Source organism: Tachyglossus aculeatus, unplaced genomic scaffold (genome assembly GCF_015852505.1).
Source record: "Tachyglossus aculeatus isolate mTacAcu1 unplaced genomic scaffold, mTacAcu1.pri scaffold_123_arrow_ctg1, whole genome shotgun sequence".
NCBI lineage: Eukaryota > Metazoa > Chordata > Mammalia > Monotremata > Tachyglossidae > Tachyglossus > Tachyglossus aculeatus.
The window spans coordinates 472806-489051 of record NW_024044852.1 but is presented as its reverse complement, the minus strand read 5'-3'; the positions used below and the strand labels follow the sequence as shown (position 1 = coordinate 489051).

At 48.4% G+C, this 16246-nt stretch overlaps 1 pseudogene; it reads left to right on the top strand.

The window, feature by feature from the left end:
• Window positions 1-5274: 5274 nt before the first annotated feature.
• On the top strand, window positions 5275-14814 carry LOC119922751 (annotated as a pseudogene).
• The last annotated feature ends 1432 nt before the right edge of the window (window positions 14815-16246 follow it).

Genomic DNA, 16246 nt, shown 5'->3' with positions numbered 1-16246 from the left:
GAAATGCCTAGCCTTCCATGTTCAGGTTGGAACACACTCTGAGCAGGCTCAGTTGAAGTCACAGAACATGCGGGGACAGGTAGTCTTGGGTCCTATATGCAGGAAACTTCACCCATACACCAATCTATCAACCAATCATATTTATTGACCGCTTACTGTGTGACGAGCACTGTACTAAGCACTTGGGAGAGTAAAGCCCAGCAATATGACAGAAATACTCCCTGTACACAATGACCTTACAAGCTAGTCGGGGAGACAGACAATAATATAAATAGATAATAATGATGATGATGATGATGATGATGATGGTATTTGTTCAGCGCTTACTATGTGCAAAGCACTGTTCTAAGATACACATTCTGGACACCCTTGCTTTCAGATCACTGACAGAGAAGGGAAAGGCTTCCAAGTGTGGGATGGTTCCAGTCACAATGACCTTTTTTCTACAAAAGCCACCTGGCTCACCTGATCTTGTGTCCACATTATCATTATCATCATCAATGGTATTTATTGAGTGTTTAGTATATGCAAATACTGTACTGAACCCTTGTGAGAATACAATACAACAGAGTTAGCAAAACAAACCAATAGTGTACAGTGCTTCTTCTTCTGCAAGGGATGGAGAAAGGACAGGGAGGGCCAGAGGTCGTTAGAGGTCAGCAGCTGGAGCCATGCAGCAGGAATCAGGGACCAGTGTGTCAGAGACTGGGTACCCAGGGAAGCTCTGTTCTAGCTAAATCTGCTGGCCACAGTGTGACAAATAATGCCTGGGCTGGGTTTCCATAGTGTTTTTGTCTATCATCTTGGATGCCATCTGAAGCGGGTAATGTTGGTGTTGACTTCTCCGAGTTTCGGGTATTGCCCTGGGAGTTTCTTGGCTAAAATCAAACAGGTCTCCCCTGGTCCCTACCAGGCCGTATACTAACCTGCCCAAGCAAGGATGTTTCACCACCAGAATTGGTTATGGTCACCAAGCCAACCTTGTTCACTTTAAACTTAACCTTTCCTGCCCTAAAACTGACCTCTCCTCTGCCAGGCAAAACAATTTTTCTTCCCTTATTGACACCCATGCCCATTACCCATGTCAGCTGTTCCGGGCATTTACCTCCCTCTTCAGGTCCCCTGTTCCTCCCCGTCCTCCATCCCTCACCCCCAATGATCTGGCCACCTACTTCATTAGGAAAATTAACACCATCAGGTCTGAGCTCTCCAAAGTTACCGCTCCCCCTTCTCCATCCCCCCTCTCTCAACCTTCTCCTCTACCTTCCCATACTTTCTGACAGTATTTTCAGAGGAGATCTCCTTCTTCCTCTCAAGTGCCACCCCTGCCACCTGTGCTTCTGACCCCATTCCCTCTCATCTTATAAAAACTCTCACCCCTTCCTTCCTCCCCTCAACTTCCATCCTCAACCACTCACTCTCCAACGGCTTCCTCCTATCTGCCTTCAAACATGCCCAATTCTCCCCTATCCTAAAAAAACCCTCTCTTGACCCCAACGCTCCTTCCAGTTATTGCCCTATCCCCCTCCTACCCTTCCTTTCCAAACTCCTAGAGCGAGTCGTCGATACTCGATGCCTCGAATTGCTCAACTCCAATGCTCTCCTGGATCCCCTCGAGTCTAGCTTCAGTCCCCTCCGTTCTACCGAACTGCCCTATCAAACATCCCCAATGACCAATGATGCATACAGTCCTAGTTCCTCCTTCTTTTAATGATCATAGGTGTGAACTGCATTTGAAAGATCCTTAGTGACCCCTGATGATGGTATGTGGGAACACTCAAGGGGAAGATACTCCTTTGGGTGATGAAAAGAGTAGGTCTCTGGAGGACTCTTACAAGAATGAACAATTAGTTCCTGAGTTGACCAAGCAGTCTCTCCTAGACCATTGGATGCAAGCTGTCTGTACTATCTTGCTGGTATCACCTATCCTGTAGCTCGTGGGCCATGTACACAGTGGACCACTGGCCGACTAGTAAAAGTTACTCTCCTTAACTTCATCTTAACGGTTAGGGATGTACCATCTAACATCCCTAATTTTCCCTCTAAGTCATCTAGTAAGACAAGAATCTAAGACCGACCACCTCTGGGTGAGATCTTGAGAAGCAGTGTGGCCTAGTGGCTAGAGCATGGACTTGGGAGTCAGAAGGGCCTGGGTTTTAATCCCAGCTCTACTACTTGTCTTCTGTGTGACATTGGGCAAGTCACTTCACTTCCCTGTGCCTTCCCTGTAAAATGGGGATTGACTGAGGGTGCCATGTGGGACATGGACTGCATCCAACAAAATTAACTTGGATCTATTGCAGTAAGGATGATGATGGTATTTGTTAATAATAATAATAATAATGATGGTATTTGTTAAGCACTTACTATGTGCCAAGAACAGCTCTAAGCGCTGTGGGGGAGACGAGGTCATCAGGGTGTGCCATGTGGGGCTCACAGTCTTAATCTCCATTTTAAAGTTGAGGTAACTGAGGCACTGAGAAGTTAAGTGACTTGCCTAAAGTTACATAGCTGACAAGTTGTGGAGCCTTGATTAGAACCCATGAACTCTGACTCCCAAGCCTATGCTCTTTCCATTTAGCCATGCTGCTTAGTACAGTGCCCCTGGCACATATTAAGTGTGTAACAGATACCATTAAAAAAATAGTCCATTCACCTGAGGAGAGTGAAGTAGATGGCTGGTGTCCCAGATGAGATCATGGATGAAAGATTTTCATCTTGAGAAGCAGCTTGGCCTAGTGGATAGAGTACGGGCCTGAGAGACAGTAGGACCTGAGTTCTAGTCCCAGCTCTGCCACTCGTCTGCCCTGTGACCTTGGGCAAGTCATTGAACTTCTCCATGCCTTACTTACCTCATCTGTAAAATGGGAATTATGACTGTGAACCCCACGTGGGACATGGATTGCCATGCATCTACCCCAGGGCTCAGTACAGTGCCTGGCAAATAGTAAGAACTTAAAAAATACAATAAAAAAAAGAGTCAGGGGCAAAGCAAGGTGAGGATTTACAGGGGAAATGTGATAGGACAGGTCTTGGGAGTGATCAGATGTCTTTGAAATCCTAACTGGTCAAGGGCCATCACAGGTGAAGACTGCTGGATATTAGAATTGCTCCAGAAGAAGGGCTGGCCTTCACGACTGCAGGGTTGGAGGAAGTTGAGCTCGGGGTATGATCAGCATGGATCAGCCAAGGTGGACCAGAACCTCCAAACAGAGTTCCATGGCTCCAATCTCCTAGAATCCCTTCCACCCAACGAGAACTCCTTCATATCCATGGCTCCAATCTCCTAGAATCCCTTCCAACCAACGAGAACTCCTTCATATCACCGGACACAGATTTCAACCTGCAGCGTTTAAACCTGGGAAATGCCTAGGCTTAACAGTGGACTCAGGAATGGGGAAGAGTTTACTGCCTGGACCTTGAAGGGTTAATTAGGTGGGGTTTCCTCCTAGAGCAGGGAGAAGAGGGGGGATGTTTGCCTGTCATCAAGGGTTTCTAGAGGATTTAAAAGCAGCAATCACATCATAACAGCCATTTCCTCATTGTATTAGTGTTATTAATAATAATGGCATTTATTAAGCACTTACTATGTGCAAAGCACAGCTCCAAGCGCTGGGGAGTTTACAAAGTGATCAGGTTGTCCCACGGGGGGCTCACAGTCTTAATCCCCATTTTACAGATGAGCGAACTGAGGCCCAGAGAAGTGAAGTGACTTGCCCAAAGTCACACAGCTGACAAGTGGCGGGGCCAGGATTTGAACCGATGACCTCTGACTCCAAAGCCCGGGTTCTTTCCACTGAGCCACGCTGCTTCCCCTGTGTTATTGTTGAGTACCTACCTCTTACCAAGCCCTGGTATTTAATCCCTGGTATTTATTGAACACTTGTGTGTAGAACACTGTACTAAGCTCCTATACTAAGCTCCTGTACTGTACTAAGCTCCTGGGAAAGCACAGCAGAAGAGGGTAGACAGGAATAATCTCTGCCCTCAAGGAAACTACAAGACACGGTCTCAATTCTCTGGAACCTGACCCCACTAAGTAAGGGAAGAGAGACCAATAGAAGAAAAACAACAACAGTAAATTACAATCCAAAATAAGAACCATTTGAAGATTTACTTGCCCAAATTATTAACATTAAAACGAATAGCTGAAACAGCACTTGGAGGGGATAACTATCAAGATTCTCTCCTCTCCAATCAGGAGTACTAGGGTACAAAAGCCTGCAGTCTTTCCCAGTGTTTCCTAGGTGGTTATGGGCTGTACTTTCAAACTGTGGGGGGAGAGGAAGAAGACTGCCCTGACCAGCCACTGGCACATCACAGACCGGAGCTTCCCTCTTATGCAGACCCCGGCCGCGTGGATGACCCACCCTCCAATCATGAAAGAGATCTGACTTCACTCCTGTAATTGTTGGTGGGTGGAGGGAATACTACTCTACCCATTCGACCACCCCCTGCAGAAACCACAACCCTCATTCTTATGGGAACTACAGACATGAGGAAGACAAACAAGATTGAGAGTGAGGAGTAGGATGAGCCTTGCAAAAACTAGTGTGATGGGCTTAAAAAGCAAGCAAAAATAAACTTATAAGAAGGCATAAGGAAGGGGTTGGGGGGCATTTGCTAAGGGTAGGGTGCAGAACAGCTGCCAGCAACGTAAAGTCCATCACCAGGACCCAGAAATATTCTTTTGGCACCAAAATGAGCAAAGCACAATTTTTCTCCTTAGTAATGAATAGGCTTGGCCTGAGAATTGGGATGAGATTCCATGGAGAAAGCTCAGGAGAGAATAGTGATGATGGAGAAATGTCAGGGAAAGGGGGTGTCTGAAGAAAGTGGGATTGTTCATTCCGGTGAGGAGAAGCCTGAAGGGCCACTGATGATGGGCTCCGAGTTTCTGAGAATGAGGAATAGCCGGACCAGGAGAGCCCAATGCTGTGCCTGGGGGTGGGGCAGAAATAGAACCCGCTGCACTTTGTGCCAACACACACGGGCCTGGGAAGGGTGGGCCCAGGACCTCAGGAAGGCTGGACAGTGTGAGCAGAAGAATCTCAGATGAACAAATACTCCAGCCAGACCCCAGCCCTCCCAATCACATTTCCAATGAAGCTGGGGAGATGTCTGAAATCGAGCAGCAGGAGTCTCTCCAATGTTTAGCCTGCCCCGCCCCGGAACACACACATTAAACTGCATAAAACCTAGTCTGAACCAGGATGTGATTGCTCCACCATCCCATTTTCCTGTCGCATCTCCCCCAGCAGATCCTCCAGCCCCATGGAGAGGGGAAACCAAACTGGTGTCTCCGAATTCCTCCTCCTGGGACTGTCCAACCTGGCAGAACAGCGGCAGCTCCTCTTCGTGCTGTTAATCTGGTTGTACCTGTTCAGGGTTCCGGAAGCCTGCACTTCCTCCTGGCCATCAGCTCTGACCCACACCTGCACACCCCCATGTACTTCTTCCTCACAAACCTCTCCCTGGCCGACATCTGCTTCCTGTCCACCACGGTCCCCAAGATGCTGGTCAACATTCAGACCCACGACAAATCCATATCCTACGCTGGCTGCCTGGCACAAATGTACTTCTTCATTCTGTTCGCACGTCTGGACCATTTTCTCCTCACTGGAATGGCATATGACCATATGACCAATGGCTCTCGCACCACTAACCCACAGCCCTGGATCACTGCCACTGTCCGCCTCCTTCGCTCTTATGCTCGAGCTGCCGAACGCTGCTGGCGGAAGTCTAAACACCATGCCAACCTCGTTCACTTCAAGTTTATCCTTTCCTGCCTTAACTCAGCCCTCTCCTCTGCCAGACAAAACTATTTCTTCTCCCTTATTGACACCCATGCCCATCACCCCCGCCAGCTCTTCCGTACACTCAACTCCCTTCTCAGGCCCCCGGTTCCTCCCCCTCCTCCTTCCCTCACCCCCAACGATCTGGCCTCCTACTTCATTAACAAAATTAAATCCATCAGGTCCGACCTCCCCAAAGTCTCTTCCCCCCTTTCTCCATCCCCCCGGCTCTCAACACTCTCTGCTACTCTCCCATCCTTCCCAGCAGTATCCTCAGAGGAGCTCTCCTCCCTCCTCTCAAGTGCTACTCCGGCCACCTGTGCTTCTGACCCCATTCCCTCTCATCTCATTAAATCTCTCGCTCCATCTCTTCTCCCCTCCTTAACTTCCATCTTCAACCGCTCACTCTCCACTGGTTCCTTCCCCTCTGCCTTCAAACATGCCCACGTCTCTCCCATCCTAAAAAAACCCTCTCTTGACCCCACCTCACCTTCTAGTTATCGTCCCATTTCCCTCCTACCATTCCTTTCCAAACTCCTTGAACGAGTTGTCTACACTCGCTGCCTAGAATTGCTCAATAACAACTCTCTCCTCGACCCCCTCCAGTCTGGCTTCCGTCCCCTACATTCCACGGAAACTGCCCTCTCAAAGGTCACCAATGACCTCCTGCTTGCCAAATCCAACGGCTCCTACTCTGTCCTAATCCTCCTCGACCTCTCAGCTGCCTTTGACACTGTGGACCACCCCCTTCTTCTCAACATGCTATCTGACCTTGGCTTCACAGACTCCGTCCTCTCCTGGTTCTCCTCTTACCTCTCCGGTCGTTCTTTCTCAGTCTCTTTTGCAGGCTCCTCCTCCCCCTCCCATTCTCTCACTGTGGGGGTTCCCCAAGGTTCAGTGCTTGGTCCCCTTCTGTTCTCGATCTACACGCACTCCCTTGGTGACCTCATTCGCTCCCACGGCTTCAACTATCATCTCTACGCTGATGACACCCAGATGTACATCTCTGCCCCTGCTCTCTCCCCCTCTCTCCAGGCTCGCATCTCATCCTGCCTTCAGGACATCTCCATTTGGATGTCTGCCCGCCACCTAAAGCTCAACATGTCGAAGACTGAACTCCTTGTCTTCCCTCCCAAACCTTGCCCTCTCCCTGACTTTCCCATCTCTGTTGACGGCACTAACATCCTTCCCGTCTCACAAGCCCGCAACCTTGCTGTCATCCTCGACTCCGCTCTCTCATTCACCCCTCACATCCAAGCCGTGACCAAAACCTGCCGGTCTCAGCTCCACAACATTGCCAAGATCCGCCCTTTCCTCTCCATCCATACCGCTACCCTGCTCATTCAAGCTCTCATCCTATCCCGTCTGGACTACTGCATCAGCCTTCTCTCTGATCTCCCATCCTCGTGTCTCTCTCCACTTCAATCCATACTTCATGCTGCTGCCCGGATTATCTTTGTCCAGAAACGCTCTGGGCATATCACTCCCCTCCTCAAAAATCTCCAGTGGCTACCAATCAATCTGCGCATCAGGCAGAAACTCCTCACCCTGGGCTTCAAGGCTCTCCATCACCTCGCCCCCTCCTACCTCACCTCCCTTCTCTCCTTCTACAGCCCAGTCCGCACCCTCCGCTCCTCCACCGCTGATCTCCTTGCCGTACCACGCTCTCGCCTGTCCCGCCATCGACCCCCGGCCCACGTCATCCCCCGGGCCTGGAATGCCCTCCCTCTGCCCATCCGCCAAGCTAGATCTCTTCCTCCCTTCAAGGCCCTGCTGAGAGCTCACCTCCTCCAGGAGGCCTTCCCAGACTGAGCCCCTTCCTTCCTCTCCCCCTCGTCCCCCTCTCCATCCCCCCATCTTACCTCCCTCCCTTCCCCACAGCACCTGTATATATGTATATATGTTTGTACATAGTTTTTTGACTCTATTTATTTATTTGTTTATTTAATTTATTTGTACATATCTATTCTATTTATTTTATTTTGTTAGTATGTTTGGTCTCTGTCTCCCCCTTTTAGACTGTGAGCCCACTGTTGCGTAGGGACTGTCTCTATATGTTGCCAATTTGTACTTCCCAAGCGCTTAGTACAGTGCTCTGCACATAGTAAGCGCTCAATAAATACGATTGATGATGATGATGATGATATGACCGTTACGAGGCCATATGTCACCCCCTCCACTACACCACCATCATGAGCCCACAGCTCTGTACCCTGGTGGTTGCTGGATCCTGGATCTTCAGTTCTCTCCATGCCCTGACACACCCCCTATTGTTGGTTCGCTTATCCTTCTGTACCAATTGAGAAATTCTTCACTTCTTCTGTGAACTTTACCAGATCCTAAAGCTTTCCTGTTCTAACATTTTCATCAATGAAGTAATCGTGTTTGTCTCTGCAGTAGTGATTGGGGTAGGTCCAATCACCGGCCTTCTGTTCTCTTATGTTCGCATCATCTCCACCATATTGAGAATCCCATCTGCAGGGGGTAGGCGGAAAGCTTTCAGCACTTGTGCTTCTCACCTGTCTGTGGTCTCCTTATTCTACAGCACCTCTCTTGGGACCTACCTTTGTCCAACATCTACCCAAACATTCAGTAACGGCTCGATAGCGTCTGTGCTGTACACAGTGGTCATCCCCAGAGTGAATCCCTTCATCTACAGCCTGAGGAACAAGAACATGAAAATGGCCCTGAGAAACGCATTCAACAGGAAAAGTGTCTTCTCTCGAGTACTCTGACATGCTGATTCACCTGAAGATTATTTTTCTGAGAAAGATATGCCAGCTCTGGAACCTCGCATACTTTTTGTCATGTACAATTTGGTTTTGTTTGTTTTTTGTAGGAGAGGGTCAAACTCTCACATTCCTAGTGAGAGTTTACCATCCTCCTTTATGGTCAACAATATTCTGTTGACCAGAGAAGCAGTGTTGCCTAGTGGAAAGATCAGGGACAAGGGAGTCAGAGAAACTGGGCTCTTATCCCAGCTCACCACTTGTGTGCTGTGTGACTTTGGACAAGTCACTTAACTTTTCTGTGCTTCAGGTCCTTATCTGTAAAATGAGGATTCAGTACCTGTTCCCCCTCCTACTGAGACTGTGAGTCCTACGTGAGACCTAATCATCTTATATCTGCCCCAGCCCTTAGTACAATGCTTGGCACATAACCTATGCCATTATTATTAGGGAAGCAGCATGGCCTGGTGGACCTAGTATGGGCCTGGGAGTTGGAAGACCAGGGTTCTAATCCTGCTTCTGTCACTTCTCTGCTGTGTAGCCATGGGCAAGTCACTTCACTTTTGTGGGCCTCATTTACCTCATCTATGAAATGGAGATTAGGATTGTGAGACCCTTGTGAGACGGGGATTGTGTCCATCCCGATTATCTTGTATCTACCCCACACTTAGTACAGTGCCTGGCACATGGTAAGCACTTAAATACCACTTAAAACAGAAAATCTCCTGGGACATCTCCCTAAGCAAAGCCCAGCAGGGAGACCAGGCACTGAGAGTTTGTGTCTCTCTCACACGGAGCTGGGGGAGCCATAAACTGTGGGGCCTTAGGGACCAGAGACTCCTGCAAATAGTCCTGCCATAAGCCCCACTCACACCACCACTGCGCCTGTGGTTGAGGACGCTGCGTTTCTGCTTGGAGCTTCACAGCCACCCGTCCCGCTTCCCTCTCAGCTTCACTGATTGTTACAGGACGAGTTCCCCACCACAAGGCCCATCAACCGAAGGGACAAAGGAGGCGGACGGTGCAGACAGCCTTCATTGCCCGACTGACCCCAAGACGACCTGCACAGGTAGGGAACGACCCCCCGGTCCCAGCACACAAGAGCACCCATGCCTCTTCCCAGTCACGATGGGAGAACTTTAGCCTTCACTCTGATCCAATATTGGGGCTACAAGTACATCCCAGCCCCCTTCCCCAGGGGGTCCACAGGAGTCTAAAAGCTACAGTATCGGGGTATTCTGAAAGTGAGATATGACCTCCCTACTCAAATCAAACTTACAACAGCACTTAGAACAGTGCTCAGCGCTTAGAACGGTGTTTCGCACATAGTAAGTGCTTAACAAATCCCATTATTACGTATTAATTAATTAATTAATCAAACTAGCACTCTTCCCCTCTTCAAAGCCCTACTGTGAGCTCACCTCCTCCAGGATGCCTTCCCAGACTGAGCCCCCCTTTTCCTCTGCTCCTCCTCCCCTCCCCACCACCCCTACTCCATCCCTCTGCTCTACCCCCTTCCCCTCCCCACAGCACATGTTTATGTTTGTACAAAATTATCACTTTATTTTATTAATAATAATAATACTAAATATTATCTAAAGTTCTATTTATCTATATTGATGGTATTGATGCCTGTCTACTTTTTTTGTTTTGTTGTCTGTCTCCTGCTTTCAGGCTGTGAGCCCGTTGTTGGGTAGGGATTCTCTCTATTGCCAAATTTACTTTCCAAATGCTTAGTACAGTGCTCTTCATACAGTAAGCGCTCAATAAATCTGATTGAATGAATGAATCCTTACTATTTTCACTGACCCTTTCAAGGAACAGGAAACTGTCTGTCTCATTCCATAGCCATTACTGAAGAAACTATACCCCAAGATCTCAGTGAATAACAGGTCCTCTTTATTAAAACATCCCACTGGATCCCACGTAACAAGGTGCACCATCCCGGTACAAACAGATACAAAAAATACATACTTTAGCAGCAACTAGTTGTGCCTTATGTATTCTAAAGCACCCCCTCTAAAAGTCTTCCCACTTGCTGCCCTGCACACAGAGGACGTCCCTCCCTTCTTTTAATGAATCCTGGAGAGGAAATTTCTATTTTCTGGTGATGCCTCCAGTCCTAGGTCCTCCTTCTTTTGAATATCATAGGTTTGAACCATTTTTGAGAGATCCTTAGTTAGCCTTGCTGATAGTTTGCGGGAAGCTTCAGAGGGAAGTTCCTCCTTTGGGTGATGCAAAGAGTGGGTCGCTGGAGGACTCTTCCAAGAATGAACAATTAGTTCCCGAGATGACCAAGCAGTCAGGCCAAGGCCATCAGATGCAGGCTGTATACACTATCTTGCTGGTATCACTTATCCTGCAGCCTGTGGGCCCTATACCCAATGGACCACTGGCCAACTGGTAACAGTTACTCTCCTTAATATCACATAAATGGTTAGGGATACCTCATCTAATCTCCCTAATTTTCCCTTTAGGTCATCCAGTAAGACAAGAATCTAAGACCGACCATTCCTGGGCGAGATCCTGAGAAGAAGTGTGGCCTAGTGAATAGAGCATGCACCTGGGAGTCAGAAGGACTGGGTTCTATTCCCAGCTCCTGCCACTTGTCTGCTGTGTGACATTAGCCAACTCACCCTGACTTCCCTGTGCCTTCCCTGTAAAATGGGGATTGACTGACAATGCCATGTGGGACATAGACTGTGTCCAACCTGAATAACTTGGATCTATTGCAGTGACGATGATGATGATGGTATTTGTTAAGCGCTTACTATGTGCTAAGCACTGTTCTAAGCGCTGGGGGATACAAGGTAATGAGGTTGTACCACCTGGAGCTCGCAGTCTTAGTCTCCACTTCACAGATGAGGGAACTGAGGCACGGAAAAGTTATGGAACTTTCCCAAAGTCACACAGCTGGCAACTGGAAGAGTCATGATTAGAACCCATGACCTCTGACAGCCAAGCCCATGCTCTTTCCATTGAGCCACGCTGCTTAGTACAGTGCGTCTGGCACATATTAAGTGCTTAAAGAAAGCCATAAAAACGGTCCATCCACCTGGGTTGAGTGAAGTAGATGGCTGGTGCCCCAGATGAGATCATGGATGACAAATCTTTATCTTTAGAAGCAGCTTGGCCCAGTGGAGAGAACTCGGGCCTGGGAGTAAATAGGACCTGGGTTCTAGACCCAGCTCTGCCACTGCTTTTCCCTGTGACCTTGGGCAAGTCATTGAACTTCTCCGTGCCTCATTTACCTCATCTGTGAAATGGGAACTATGACTATGAGCCCCACGTGGGACATGGAAAGTGTCAACGTGATTGCCATGCATCTACCCCGAGGCTCAGTACAGTGCCTGGAAAATAGTAAGAACTTAATACCATTTTTTAAAAAAGAGTCAGGGGCAAAGCAAGGTGAGGATTTGCAGGGGAAGTGGGGTGGGACAGGCTTGAAGTGACAGGATGGCTTCGAAGACCTAACTGGTCAACTGGCCATCACAGGTGAAGACTGCTGGATATTAGGATTGCTCCAGAAGAAGGGCTGGCCCTCAGTACTGAGGGGCTGGAGAACGTTGGGCTTGGGGTATGATCAGCATGGATCAGCCAAGCTGGACCAGAACCTCCCAACGGAGTTTCATGGCTCCAATCACCTAGAATCCCTCCGAGACAACTAGAACTTCTTCATACTCCCTGACACGGATTTCAACCTGCAGCATTAGACCCAAGAAATGCCTAGGAGTAACAATGGATTCAGGGATGGTAGAGAGTTTACTGCCTGGACCTTGGAGTGATTAATTAGGTGGGTTTTCCTGCTAGAGCAGGGAGAAGAGAGGGATATGTTTACCTGTCATCAAGGGTTTCTAGAGGATTTAAAAGCACCAATCACATCAAGACAGCCATTTTCAGTATTATATTAGTGTTATTGTTGAGCACTTACCTCATGCAAAGCCCTGGCATTTAATCACTGGTATCTATTGAACACTTGTGTGTAGAGTGCTGTACTAAGTCTCTGGGAAAGCACAGCAGAAGTGAGTAGGCAGGCATAATCTCTGCCCTCAAGAAAAATACCAGAAACGGTCCCAGTTCCCTGGACCCTGACCCCACTAGGTAAGGGAAGAGAGACCCACAGGAGAAAAAGAACAACAGTAAATTACTATCCAAAATAAGAGCCATTTGACGATTGAAGTCCCCAAATTATCAAAATTTAAGAAATAGCTAAAGCAGTACGTGGGGGCGGGGGGAATTATCAAGGTTTTCTCCTCTCCAATCAAGAGGACTAGAGTACAAATGCCTGCAGTCCTTCCCAGTGTTTCCTAGGTGGTATGGACTTTATTTTCATCCTGTGGGGGAGAGGAAGAAGACTCACCTGGCCAGCCAGCAGCTCATCACAGACCGGAGCTTCCCTCTTATGGGGATCCTGGCCGCATGGGTGGCCCACACTCCACTCTTGATAGAGATCTGGCTTCACTCCTCAAATTGTTGGGTGGGTTTTGAGGAGACTACTCAAGCCACTGGACCACCCTGTGCAGATGCCAGGACCCTCATTCTTATGGGAAGTCCAGAAATGTGGAAGACAAACAAGACTGGGAGCAAGAGCTGGAACTGAGCGTGACAGAAACAAGTATGTTGGGCTTAAAAAGAAAGCCAAAATAAACTTAAGAAGGCATAAGGAAGGAGTTAGTTGGGGGGCATTTGCTAAGGGTAGAGTTCAGGGCAAGCATTGTAAAGTCCATCAACAGGACCCAGCAATATTCTTTTGGCCCCAAAATGAGCAAGGCACAATTTTTCTCCTTTGTACTGAGTAGGCTTGACCTGAGAAGTGGGATGAGATTCCATGGAGAAGGCTCCTGAGGGAGAGGTGATGATGGAGAAATGTCTGTGAATGGGGTGTCTGAAGAAACTGGGATTGTTCATTCAGGTGAGGAGATGCCTGAGGGACCACTGATGATGGGCTCCAAGTCTCTGATGAGGTGTTCCATGGAGAATGAGGCGCAGCAGGACTGAGAGCCCAATTCTGTGCCTGGGGATGGGGCAGAAATAGAACCCGCTTCACCTAGTGTTGACACACACCCATGCCAGGAAATAGTTGACCCGGGAACCGAGGAAGGCTGGAGAGTGTGAGCAGGAGACTCTCAGATGAATAAATACTCCAGCCAGAGCTCAGCCCTCCAAACCACATTTCCAATAAAGCGGGGAAATTTATGAAATCGAGTAGCAGGGATTTCTCCGCTGTTTACCGTGCCCTGCTGCGGGAATAACACATTGAACTACATAAAGTCTAGACAGAGTCTGAACCAGGATGTGATGGCTTCTCCATCCCACAGTTCCCCCACAGAATCTCCGGCCGCATGGACAGGGGAAACCAAACCGGCATCTCAGAATTCCTCCTCCTGGGACTGTCCGACCGGGTGGAGCAGTGGCAGCTCCTCTTCATGCTGTTCCTCTGCATGTACCTGCTTGGGATCCTGGGGAGCCTGCTCATCATCCTGGCCATCAGATCTGACCCACACCTGCACACGCCCATGTACTTCTTCCTCACCAACCTCTCCCTGGCTGACATCTGTTTTCTGTCCACCACAGTCCCGAAGATGCTGGTCAACATTCAGACCCACAGTAAAACCATATCCTACGCTGGGTGCCTGGCACAAATGTATTTCTTCCTTCTGTTCGGAGTTCTGGACCACTTTCTCCTCACTGGAATGGCTTATGACCGCTATGTGGCTATATGCCACCCACTCCACTACACCACCATCATGAGCCCACGGCTCTGTGCACTGATGGTAGCTGGGTCCTGGATTATCAGCAGTCTCCAAGCTCTGACACATACTTTAATGGTGCTTCGAATATCCTTCTGTGCAGACAATAAAATCCATCACTTCTTCTGTGAACCTATCCAGATCATAAAACTTTCCTGCACTGATCCACTCATCAATGAAATATTGCTCTTTGTTCTTGCAGCTCTGTTAGGGCTAGGTCCCCTCACGGGACTTCTGTTCTCTTACAATCAGATTTTCTCCACTATTTTAAGAATCCCATCTGCCGGGGGAAGGTTTAAAGCCTTCTCCACCTGTGGCTCTCATCTGTCTGTGGTCTCCTTGTTTTATGGCACTTCCGTTTGGGTCTACTTCAGCCCCCGATCCACCCACAAGGCCAGGAAAGACTCTATAGCATCCGTGATCTACTCAGTGGTGACACCCATGCTGAACCCTTTCATCTACAGCCTGAGGAACAAGGACATGAAAGGGGCGCTGAGAAAATTCATCAGTAGGAAATATGACTTCTTCCAGAGACTGTAATCCCTTTGTTTTGTTTGTTGGCAACTCTTTCCCCTCTCATCTGCTGATTGTCAGTGTCCCACAGGTTCTGTTCTGGATGCCTTCTTAGTACATTCTGCACTTACTCCTTAGAGGCATCTATGTATTCATGTGGCTTTATTTACCACCTCGATCAATGAATAAATCCATCATCAGTATTTATTGAGCACATACTGTGTGAAGGGACGTGTACGCTGGGTAGAGTACAATACAACAGAGTTTGTGGACAGATTCTCTGCCCACAACAAGTTTGCAGTCGAGAGGGGAAGATAGATCTTTATATACATAAAACGATTATGGATATGTATGCACGTGATGCAGGGTTGAGGGTGAGGTGTATATCATACTCCCAAAAGTACCAAACCCAGGTGCACAGATGATGCAGAAGAGAGAGGGAGTCAGGGAAAAGAAGGCTTAATCAGCGAAGGCTACTATGAGGATGATTCCCAGTTCTCTCTCCCTAACCCTGACCTCCCACCTCTGACTTACAAGTCCATGGTTTTTCCCCGAAGCCATGCTGTCTCCTCCAAGCAGCATTCTAATCTTGGTTCTATTCTTGGGTTCTAATCCCACATTTCCTCTTGGCCCTAAGACAGCTCCACTTGAATGTCCTACCTGCACCTCAAGTTCAACGTGTTCAAAACTGAGAGCCTCACCTTCATTTGTAAATCCCCTCCTTCTCCATCTCCTCCTAATTGTTCTCCTCCAAACGCTTCTCTCTCTGCCACCAACTCCATGCCCACTTCCTGTTCTCAGAAGCTGGCTTCTTTGGCTTCATCCTTGAATTCCTCATTGTCTTTCAATTCTCACATCATTCTCTTTCTAAATCCTGCCAGGTTTTCTTCCATATTTCCAGAATCCACCCTTTCCTCTCCATCCACGCTGGTCCAAGTCTGCAATCCTAACCCAGCAAGACTACATCAGGTATCAGCCTCATCACTGCTCTCCCTGCCTCTAGCTCTCCACCTCTCCAGCCCATTGTCTACACTGCTACATGGATCATCCTTTTTCAGCACCACTCAGCACACATATCCTCACACCTCAAAAATCTCCAGTGGTTATTTTACTCCTTCTGCAATAAAGGGAAACTCCCTGCCATTAGCTTCAAAGCTCTGCACCATCTCCCTCAATCTTAAATGTCATCTCTCTTCACCGGCTTTTCCCCAGCACCCCCAAGCCTTCTCGGTAACCCCTGCCACCATACAATGTCCTAAAAAAAGAATTTTCTATCCAGGGTGCAAGGGTCTAGTCAAATACAATGCCTAAAAAAGAGCTACCTCGTGAAGGATTTCTTTGCTCTTTCCCAGTAGCAAGGCTGCAGGTGCAGTGGGGTCTGGCATGGCCAGAATCCCCAGTCCAGCACTGGAATCAGTTGGAGTTCAATTGCCTAGTGAAAAAATGTGGATTAGTAATG